The sequence below is a fragment of the Taeniopygia guttata genome, chromosome 4 (genome assembly GCF_048771995.1).
Source record: "Taeniopygia guttata chromosome 4, bTaeGut7.mat, whole genome shotgun sequence".
NCBI classification, from domain to species: Eukaryota; Metazoa; Chordata; class Aves; order Passeriformes; family Estrildidae; genus Taeniopygia; species Taeniopygia guttata.
Window position 1 is genome coordinate 42,856,567 of NC_133028.1, and position 12,264 is coordinate 42,868,830.

Consider the following 12,264-nt stretch of genomic DNA (forward strand, 5'->3'; position numbering starts at 1 on the left):
ACACCATATTTCTGTCAATATATGCTTTAACAACAGAAAAAAAAAATCTTTGCTACAGATGAAAATATGAAAACTTGACGTCTGACAGCCTGATTTTACACACAGCCTTTATGCTGGTAAAGCAGCGTGGTATGGACATGTGATTGCCTTTTCCTGATACAACTGCACATCATTGGTTTATAGAAACAGGAATTCAGGTGTAGCTCATTTCCCTTCTTGGTAGCTCAGTTACTCTATTGGAGCTGAAGTTTCTTCTTTCAAATGTAGCTGTTTGGTTTGTTCCAAATGTTAACTGCATTGGTCTAATTAAAACCATACAACATCTGGGTTAAGACAGAGTAGGGAAGCCAGTAGTGTCTTGTCAACATAGCTGTGTCACCTCTGTTCTTTGAGCAGAATGGAAAACTGCAAATTAGTGCGACCAGTAAAGTAAACAAATAGTACACTGGATTACCAAATCTGTTGAGTGAGAAGGTGCTGTATTTCTGACAATTTTTTAAATGGCTTTCTATGTTTTATAATATTTCAGCTGAAAGTCACGTTCTTCCTAAGCTTTCATGTCATGCTACCTCTGCCACAACATTGCAGCTTTGTGCATGAATAGCACCAAGGGGAACTGGTCATTCCCATCAACACATAGGTAGCTACAATCTGTGTGAGTTGTCAGCCTGCCCACAGGTAGTGGCTGTGTCACTGGGGAGGTGAGTTCCAGAGCTGGTTTGCATCCTCCCCTTCCACGCTTACGTTGCTCTATGTGCTCTGCCAGCTTGGCTGTTAATCACCAAGGTAGTGACTCATCTGTCTGAGAAAGTCTGGTCTGATGGGGTAGTGCAACCTCATCCCAAATGCCAAATGAAATAATTCATGGTTTATTGTTTGAAGACTGTGGGACCCAGGATTGCTGAGGAGGGCATTAAGATGTCTCAGCTCTCCTGGTCCCTGCTCAGTAGCAAGGCTGAAAAAAAGTTCTTGCTCTGGATAAGTTCTTACAAAACACTCGCTATTCAAGAACTACTTCGACATGTGGTAACTAGTTGTTGGATTGCTCATCTGAAATCACCCGTTTCTCTTGAGAGATGTGCTGTGGGGCTGCCTCCGTATCATGCATACAAGGGGACAACCTAATGAAAGCGCTGCTTTTCTTCTAGCGGCATTGGTGCCTCTTATTTCTAACCTGTGTAAATGATGCAATATGATACTTTGCTATTCAAAATTCTATTTCTTTCCCCTTCCACCTTTTGTTCATCCATGGCCTGTATCCTTTTATATTCACTGATATCCTGAAAATTCTAATGTTAATGTTAGGATTGTTGGCCTAACCTTCTGGCAAACTGCTTTCCTCTTTACACTCCCTATTTCTAATATTATCTTTTGCAGATCATATTTTTGAACTGTCTCATGTATCAGCTAGTATCACCCTCTTGGTGCACATCCTCGTGATTGTAGGTCCTAATTTCTCCATTGCTGTATTTAGTGACTTTCCCAAATCCTTGCTTCATTTAGCTGAAAACATTTAGTATGTCATGATTTCTTTTTGTCTTTTCCTTTTGTAGCAGAGGGTGAGCAGTGCTTTTTCCAACATTCCCCAGGATGATCAAGAGAACTGGTAACAAAACAAATAATCGCTCTCTGTTTTCACATGTCTCCATTTTCTCTTTCTGTCAGTGGTCCTTTCTGACCTGTTCTTTTGAAATTCTCAATTTGGCATTTAGTATCTTTGTTTAAACTGCTCCTATTTCTCTTTCATCTCTTTACCCCTACCTGCCTGTATTCCAATTTTACATTTACATTTCTAAATATCATATCACTACTCTTAGCTCTTTGGCTCTTTCTTCCCTCCTCTTTTACTGGCCCCATCTAATATTTAAACTGTATTTCAAACTCCCTTGTCCTCCTTTCTATGATTTCATGTCCAGTTCCCTCCTCCAAAAAACAAATACTTAACTATTTCTGGAGACAGCCATCTTTTTTACTTTCTATCTTACTTGGCATGTCTCCATGATACTTGTACATCAAATATTATGTAATGATTAAAAGTATGTTCTCTTCCTTAACTTTACCTCTTTGCATTTTCTTCCTGAACCTTTATCTTAGTCATTTCAAGTCTTGCCTTTGTTTGAACCTTTCTTTTGCACTCCTGATCATCAGCATGATTTTTTTTTTTTTTTTAACCTTGTAAAAAATAAATCCACCAAAAAAACCTGCACAAAGATGGAGTTTGGGACTGTTTGTTGACATAGCTAACTGTGTTACAATGTTGCATTAAAAAGTCAGATTGAAAGCAAACTCAAACATTAGCTAATATCTACTAAGGTTTTTATTTGAACCTACATCTTTTGTTGTTTATTATTGCTTTTTGCTATGTCAGTAGCTGTTTGTGAGACTTCAGGTATTTGTGCCATGTGTAGTGAGCCCATATGTCCTGAAATCAGAGAGAAAGACAGGTAGAACATAAAAAAGGAGTTAAAAGGCAGGCTCCTTGTCTATTGAAATCCCCCTGCAGGAACTCAAGGAGAATTTGTAAGTCAGGTTAAGCAGAACTTTTTATTAAAAATCAACATCAAGAGTCCATATTCTTACATAATTTAGCTCACAGAAATTATTATGAGAGGTAACACCACAAGTTCTCTAAATTCTGGATAGCAAGAAATGGCCACCCACAATTCAGCTCCACTTCAAAACTGACACAAATCTGTATTTGAGTTGTCTTCCCCAGAGCTAATGACACAATCTGTGTAAACTGTCTGTCACTGCCCTGCCCAGGGCTCATCAATGTTCAGTAAGCAAACAGACATTTGCCTAGAGACAAGGCAAGGCTGAAACAGCATTTTTGTGTAAGAAGAGTTTCTGCAGAGTCTAGACGTTTCAGAAAGAGTCAGATGAGCTTGAAAATTGACATGGCTTTTCAGAAGTTAGCCAAGAGACACTTAGTAATATGAACTTGGGATCTGAATTAGAGATACTTATTATGTACTATTACTAACAGCTGCTAAACTATTTTTGAAAACTGGCACAATGGATATCAGTTTTACTGCTCTGAGAAAAAGTGGCTCTAAGTGTTACATATATACCCAACACATGGCAAAGGCAAACAATTCAAATTTGAGTTACAATTCAAATTCTAGTAGAGACATACCCTTAATTCCCTGTGAGAGCTGAGGATGACCAGACTCAGTGCATTATATACTGAGCATCTGCAGAGAAGCAGGAGCAGATGTGGCAAATGCTATAGACATGCAACAGCAGGACAGAAATACAAGTACAGACAGACAAAGCTACAGGCTCTTGGCTCTGCTTGTTGAATGAATACAAACAGAGGTATCTCCCTCCAATTCCCATCAGGAGGCTTCCCCTACATGTCCTATTACCAACTCAATCTTTTCAAAAAGCAAAAGAAATTCTCCTAGGAACCAAAAGAAATTTAGGGTTTGATAATTTCTTGCCAAATTCACAATGTTGTTTTTCATGCCCATTCACCATGTAGAGGTTGGCAACAGAAATCCAAACAGAAGAGGTAAAGCTGAAGTAAACATGTAATAAAACTTGTAGGTTTTTGTGGCCCATCCTCAACCAGCCTTCACTCATCTCATGTAGATTTAAGTGCCCTAAATCATACAACACCTTCAGAGCTTTGTCAAAGTGCAATCTGGTGCCAACAACTTGCCTGCCAGACCTAACAGAAGAGTATTTGGCAAACAATGCATGGGTGGCTATAAATAATCTTGCAATTTAATCTTAAATATTCATGGTTAAATAGCTTTAGTAAAATGACTTGATCATTCCCTAACAATATCTACAGCATTATTTATACCCAGCCATAATGCATGTGTGCAACTCCAAACCTGCATTCTTTGTGAAATGCCTGCATCTGCAGTGATGATGTGTTGAGGACTAATACTGGGATAGTAGATAGCATCCTGGACAATGAGATTATATGAAACTTAAATTAATGTAGGCTTCCCAAGGAATTATTTTGAATGGGGATTAGGTAGCTTTATGAATTTAAAACTTCCTTCAGATTTCTTTATCCTCTCACCTCATCTCACAGGGTTGAACCCAGTAGCTTGCACTGGTGCAGCCTCACAGAGGAGATAATTTTGAAAAGTGTTCTTTAAGGAGAACTCTGCTAGTGTTCAGAGGTATATTGACCTGTAAGGATTATGAAGAAATTTTGCAACACGTGGAAAACAGCCCATGGGATCCAGCCAGCGGGAGGTTTAACTGCTGCTCTGCCTCCCAAGTGGGCTGAGCCAGCTTCTTATTAGGATGCTGAGTCCTCAGGCAAGGCACATATTTCTGAGATTACATCCTCCAAAAGCAGTACTGCAGGTACTGGTTTGCTTTTAATCATTCATCCTTCTCTCTTCTTCCTGTCTGACATTCCAGCTTCTCAGGGATTAAAAATTCCCTGCCTGATCTGATCAGTCCCCCGCTTTGGAAACATGGGATGGTTCTGTGCAATCCACCCTCCTGATGTACAGGCTTTAAATATAGCACCTATATTTGGCAGGCTTTTTTATGGGGGGGGGGGGGGGGTGATTTTTTTGTTGAGTATTGGATACTTGCATTGTCTAAAAGCATTTCCAGCTCTAATGGGAAAATAATGAGTTGTGAACCTCAAATGAACTCCATGTTTCTCTCTGTGTGGAGATAAAATTATAAGAATTTAAACAATGTTGAGATCTGCCCTTACTTACATTTGAGAAGGGTGTAGACTCAGGTTAGGTGTGGATTGACCTTTGCAGACATGGTAGAAGGCATAAAGCTTCACAATTAAGTACTCAGAACCAAAATGGATTATGAGAGGTATTATATGTTCACTTCCAGTAAGCTTCTGTTTTCTACGGGATCATATCTACAATCCTTTCCATCAGGGGTTTCATTAACAGCCAATCATTACCACTGACCTCTTTCATTCCTGCTGAATGCCAGGTCTCACAGAATTTTAGTATTGCTTGTCTCATATTTAGGATACACCTAAGTATAAAACCTGTACCTTCTGACAGAAGATCAAGCCTCAGAGAGCAGGATATAGGCAAGGTAGCAGCCTGTCACAACCATGATCTTCTCGCTCCAGGCCACACTTGGTGCACCTACACTTTGGCACAGGGGTCTGACTATGGCATGGACAGATGCGTAGAAGAGGAACCACAGGAGTTAAGGGATATCAGTCTGTGTATGGCTATTAAGATGTGTAATTTGGCTTCTAGTATATATATACTGAAGTATATTTCACTGTCACAGCTCTCTACAGCAACCAAAAAAAAAAAAAAAAAAAATTTAATAAAGGTGTGCCATCCTGTACTGCCATCACAGATACTGGTCAAAACACGGATCCATCTGAAAATGTGTTGCAGTACATCCAACCCAGCTCTTAGAAAAGGATTTCTCTCCATACCAGACTCAATCAGAAGGACAAATTTATGATCTTTTTGTTTTCAGGTAGTCTTGCAGCATTACAGTCTGCTATACTGAACTGAAAGTTAGATTTAAACACAGGGTGTTGAGAAGCAATGCTTTCTGCCACAAATGCCCTCAGTATATCCCTCCCTGGTTTGTGACTGATGGTATTTTGTGTAGTTGGATGCATATCACCAAAAAATTCTATCACCTGTATGAAGACCTGGTCAGAGATTAAATACACCCTGTGTTGAGAGGGGGTTTTCAGAGAAATAAGAACTGTAGGCAAGACACAACTCACATTTCCACCTGAAAATGAGGGTGCAGATATATGGTTTTGCAGGTTTCCGCATAGTTTCTGATTTCAGATTCTAGACAAATGTGTAAAATTTCTGAAACAGCTTCCTTGGCACTGCAAATGCTGTTGAAAACCTTTTGAGCTAGCAATATGTGGGTTTAGAATAATCACCCTGACAAAGGGATATATCACATATTAGCATCTGTGATGGTCAAACCAGTATTAACAATGTAATGCCATATAGAAAGTGCTTTAACTGAATATATTTTTTAAAATATGTGTTTAAAAAAATATGTTTATTTTCTAATAATCAGCTATGTTTCATTGCTTCAGTCCTAGTTTCCACTTGCACAGAGGAGCAGACAAAGTCCCTTCAGGACCACTAACACATTTTGATTCAGGGGCCTGAAGTTAAATGGGTACAGGCTCAAAATACAGGCTGAGAGGCTTCCAAACAGCCTTAATTTAGCCTCTCACTTGCATACACATTATAAATACAGTCTCTTTGCAGACTATCACACTTTTTCATTAATATCTGTCTGGTTTAAAGCTCTATGCTGCTTCTTTAATTCAAGTGGCACTATTTATATGCATAAATATGTCCTCAAATTCTGCAGAGCTGGACTATGACAGGACTGCAGGCTGCTTCCATGATTTTAAATGCTGGTTCTCACTAGAACTGAGCACTTGGGTTAAGTCCTTTAAAGGTATTTAAATTACAAACTATGGAAAATAAAATTTTTAATAATCTGGGAACAAAATTTGCCACAGATCAGATATCCATACTCTTAAATGTAGTTAGTGGTTATTTGCATTTTTAGGTATCTGAGAAGCTTTAAAAAGGCTTGACTTTAATGTTTCTTTAGAGTCTGGACTCTATATAAACTATTTGTGAAGTAAAGTTCAGTAATTACAGTGAAAATATGCAAAGGAAAAACTTGAGAACATTTAATTCAAGAACAGAAAAAGGGACCTAGATGGGAGGATCAAATGAGAGCTGCCACAGCCTAAAAAAGTATCAAGCAACATTTAGGCAGCATTATTTTAGGACATCAAAGATTATCTTCAGATCCTTTAGGTGTGGCTGGAAAAATCTTAGTACTCACATTACAATTTGGATGTGCTGGTGTGTTTTTTTATGGTCCAGTATTCCTGAAGGAATGTATATTTTCAGATTTTAGTCTCTTCTTAGGAATTGCTCACAGCTGAAAAAATACCTTCAGACATCCAGCTGAAGCACCCTAAAAATTAAAGTAAGGAAGATTTTAAAAAATCTAATTTACTTTCCCTCAAGTACCTTGTCTCTCTACTCTTCATTTTACTAAATATCCGGTGATTGCACCCAAGACAGATTTCTGTTTGGTTTTCCATCCTTAACTTCATCAATCTTATGCCTTGTTATCTCTTTGAGAGAAATATTTCAGTTTCTACAGAGCTTTGTGGGTTTTTTCAAGCCAGATCTTAAGCTAGCATTGACTGGTAAGTGACAACTACTGAGTAGGCACCTCCGTGTAAGGCACGCAGTGCTGACATTTCATGTGAAGATAATTCACCAGCTGACAGCTTTTTTCCCCATTTAAGTTGCTGACCATGCATCTATCAAGTGAGCTGGCACATGAAAGCCTGTGACCAGACAAGGCTCTGATCCTTGCATGGGACGCCCAGGATATGTTTCTTCTCTCACTCCCAAGAGCAGCCACAGAGAATTTCCCATCTCCAAAGATTTTTCCTAAATTGCACGGATGATCCTTTTAGCATGACAGTTGTGTTGTCTGCCATGTGTCCATCTGTGCTGGGAGGTCTGCTACTCTCCTGTGCCTGCACAGCCATTTCTGTACAAAACAGCTTTATTCCTGATACCAGAGACTCAGGAGCCAGCTCCTGTTCTGAACAGGCTTTTGAACACACTCACATCCCTCTGCGAAGCATCTCAAGCAAATTAATTCTTCCTAGCTTATTACATGGCTCATCTTTTGGGGTCCACTTCTGGTCAGAAGTGTTCCTCAATCCCTGACTGAGAGTGGAATCCCTCTCCTGACAACTGAGTTGTAGTGCCCAATGACCCGTTTGTTCCTTCAACTAGGACTTGGATTGTTTGCACCAACTGTATACTTAATACAGGTTTGGGATACCTGTATTAAGTATACAACCGCACAGAACCACAGATAAAATTTATGTTTCCATATATATAATTTCAGTCTCTAATTCCAGCTTGAACCCTAATACAACATGTGCATAATTATTTTCAAAGAATGAAACAAACCTTTAATGAATAAATCCCTATGCTGTTCCACAAAGAAGCCAAAGCCTGATTTACTCATAAATAAAAGGTCAGGAAGGTGACCCAAGCCTTTTTAAAAACTGACGGTTTTTATTTCAGTTTCATTCCAGCACTGGCCTCAGGAGAACAAAATATACAAGATTAATAAATTGTACATTTCTCTCACAGTAGTGGTATGTTACAATGAATAAAAGTGCCTGAAAATTCAATTCTCAGAATTGCACTGCTCAGGCCTTGGCTTCTCGTCTGAGATGCTCATGACTTCATGTCTCATGAGGATGCTCTGCACAGTTTTGAAAATAAGTTAGGCATAACATCCTGGCCAAAAAAAAAAGGGTTTTCCCTGTTAAAATGGATAGTTTTGGGGGTCAAAAAGGGTACAACTACTGTTGGTGCCCAAGAGCACTCTGAAGTTACAAAGTTAGGAGATAGCACTAATTATTTAGCTATCAAAAGGACTGTGAAGCTGGTAGCATTGAGGTAAGTGCAGGCTTTAAAACAAAGCAAACTCTAAAGTTGTACTTTGGACTGTTCATCCCACCATTATCCAGCCTGTGTTGAGACAAAGATAGACCTCATGGAATCCCACCTAGATTCCAAGGATAGAAGTCTAGGAAGGTTGTTGTGTGAAGGATTTTATGGGTGAATCCCCTCTAGGCTACAGGAAAGCTCTACTGGGGGCTACTACATCAACTAGTAATTGTGTCTCTCTTGTGGTCAAATAACAAGATGACTTTGTTGGCCAGACATTGTCCTTTTGGAAGTGCAGTTTCAGCTGTGGATTTTGCCTGAGGGAAAGCTGAGCTTCCAGGAGGACATGTCTTTCAAAACACAGTCAGTACTACAACAGAATGGAGGCATCATCTATTTTAGGAATTCACACAAGTCACAAGTAATTCAGCAATCTTTTGGCATGTACAAAATGTATAATCCATGTACTGCTTTTCCAAAAATTAGTAGAAATGAAGTGTCCAGATACACTTCAATATAAATCTGCCAGTGCTCTCAATGCACCCTGAGGTCTCCTCCTTTTCAGAGATTTTCAATCTTAGAAGTCTCTATTCGAACCCATTTTTTATTTTGTCAGAGAAAACTTAGATGCAACTGTCTGAATATTTTCAAGTATAATTTTATAGGTGCAAACATCTCGATATTTACAATTTTAGTTTTGTATTTTATTTCTGTTCCTATTGAAGTATCCAAAATATTGTCAGCATGAAATAACAGCCTGTGTTATCTATGTGGAAAAAAAAAAAAAGAAAAAAGAAAAAGAAAATAAAAGACAATTACAAGTCCAGTTAAGCAAAGAGATGCTTAAAACTGGCTGATACTTGTTTTTATACTTTTATTGTCATTCTCATTTTAGTTATATTACATTGTCCCAGTTGTTAGGGATAACATCTCATTGTTCTAAGCTTTGTTCTAATTCATACTGGTGGCATTGTTTTCAGAAAGATTTAAAACCTTTCCTGAAGCACCTCTGTGGCTGAAATAAAATGTTACTTCTTTCATATAATCTAGATTTGAATTTGTTGGAAAGAGAGCTTTGACATCTGCAACTCAGTCAGGCATTGCTTGCTCTGAAACAAGTACAACTGTGAATGTGGTTCCAGATTCTCATGAGTTTTCTACACAAGGATGGATTTTAGCCTTGATTCTGCAAGTCTGACTTAGCTCAGCAACCCACAGAAGTGCCATTGCAGCTGACACTGTGGCTGACTCAAGAAGATCCCCTGTGGGTTTTGCACAAACTCTCTTGCTTTGATGTTTGTTTCTTTTTAAAATGTTGTATTGAATTGCAATACACTGCTCTTTTCCATTCTTTTACACCAACTTGTGGGAAAATTTTATCCATTCTTTCTCAACATATGTCAGAGACAGAAACAAGTCATGAAGGGACTAGCAGAACTTGGCTGGCTCCAGCCCTGCCTGCACTTCAGAGCAGGTGGATTAGCTGTTCAGGACTGCAGCAGACAAGCCGTACTAGCAGGTTTGTAATAAAAGCCCTATAACAAACCATCAGCTTGCCACATCACTTGAAAAAGTTTAGCTGTTGTTGTTCTCACAGGAAAAAGGAACTAGAAGAGATCAGCCAATCGGCTGCAGCATTGCAATACATTTCTGTTTTTCTGAAAATGTCACTCTGGTGACATCCTGTAATCTCAGTGATGCAAATCATTCTCTATTAAGGAACAACATCAGCAAACAGCCTAGCTTTGTGGTCAGAAATGCCCTTTATACTCTAAAAACCAATGAAACAATAACATTGAACATGCAAAAATTCCAGATGGGTAACATACACCCCAAAGATATAGTGGTTTTACCTGTGAAAAGACACTTCTTTTTGCTAAGGTGCATTGTGGATCCTAGTAAATGCACTAAGGCCTATGAAATTATGAGATAAAATCTACCCCTATTACAAAACCATCCATGACTGAAGCTACATGGGTTCCCAAATGCACAAGTTTGTTTTGCAGCAAAGTTGTCAGTACAGCTTTTGGTTTCTGTATTTCAACTACGAAGAGAGACGCATGAGGCTGAAGACAACCAAGGCAAAGGTGCCAACCTCGCTTCCCAGGCAGGCAAAAGGGAGCCTGCTGAGAGTACTTTAGGGGAGCACAATCCCAGTGCTGCTGAGCACAGACTGAGGTAACTGCCCATCCTTGAGAGTCTGATTTGTCAGCATCCAAAATACCTCATTCCTCCTTCTCTACAAGTAAAAAAACAAACAAACAAACAAACAAAAAACAACAACAACAAAACCAACAAAAAGATCATCAAATGTATGCCAAACCACCTTCCTATGCCTCTAAAATCTTAATTAAAATGTACTGTGGCCAAGAGTCACATTTCCTGTACTTTTATTTGCCTTAGAAATCATACTTGTGTACATAGCAGTAGATGGCTATCTTGCTTTCAAGGGGCAATGATGAGTTGTTAGTCAAACATTTGTCAATAATAGCTGATGGGAACTTGAGAGGAAATGCTACAACCTATGTAGAAAGACTGAAAGGGAAAAGAGAAAAGTATATAATTTCTTTACATTAGAAATATGGTGTTAACATGCAGCAAAGATACAAAACAAACACAAATCCTGTTCTGTTTTCCCTTCCAGTTTCTCTCTCTAGGTTTATGTTTTATGAGTGAGATGAGCTGGTTCTACAGAATGGGGTAAAACCACAAATATGCAGGGCAGCATAAATCAGAAGAACATATTTGCAGCCCATGTGGTATTAGAGTGGCAAAGTTGGGAAGGAAGTGGGGAAGAAATGGAAAGGAGTATAGCACATCTTTTCTGTACGTTAAAGCAATGAAAATACTGTTAAACAGTAAGACTTTGCCTACTATTCACTAAAGTTCAAGGAAAACTGAGGATAGACAATATTGCCAGCCTTGGAATCTGAGACTGCTCCTGAAAACACAGACAGGCTTTGCCTTTGCTGACCACCAGCCCATTATCAGTTTTCCTACTGCCAGTCTAGACAAAATCACCTCTGAGCACAGACGGGTAGCTCAATTTCTGGACTTCCATCGTTCAAACAGTCTATGTCAATAAGCCACTATTACTAATCCTGGAGTTTCTGTCATTTTTTAATGGAAAAATCTTAAAAGTATTGGCAAGTTTCACCTCTGACACTTGTGTTTGATAAGTATTATTGTATATGACTATGAAATTATATTAAAGAATATCTCCTAGAAATATTTGGTTTGTTGGTCAGTGTACAGGCTTCAAAACTCAGAGCTCCTCTTTATCTACTTGTAGGTGCAAATGTTGCAACTTTGCTTTTCCCCCCACTGTTTTATGAAGTTCATAAACATACATTGCCAATACTAAGCAATCAGTTCAGATTTTTAGTTAACTGTATCATTCAAGGGGCTTAAATCTATCAACAAGCCAGTCATTAAATGAATCACTGACCTATTTCTCAGCTACTCAAGCTAAATAACCTATAACTGATGACCTATAAAAGCATCAGTCTGTTAAGAAAAATTATTAGCTGGAGAAGCAGAGCAGCAATTGATCACTCCCCACCAATAAGAACAGAAAGATTCACCAGCTTTGACAAATTCTAGAACTCAACAAATTCTGACCAGAAATCAGATTTTGACACACTGATGTCTAGGGGAAGTACTGTGAAGCTCCTACACAGTCACTTAGATTACTACTGGAAAATTTTATGCAAGTATTTAAAATGGCTCTAACCTGGGATGCTCCAGAGTAAAATCTGGAGTGCAGACTCTCCTCAACGCAGAGAGATTAATTTTAGACCTAGCACTTATTTCT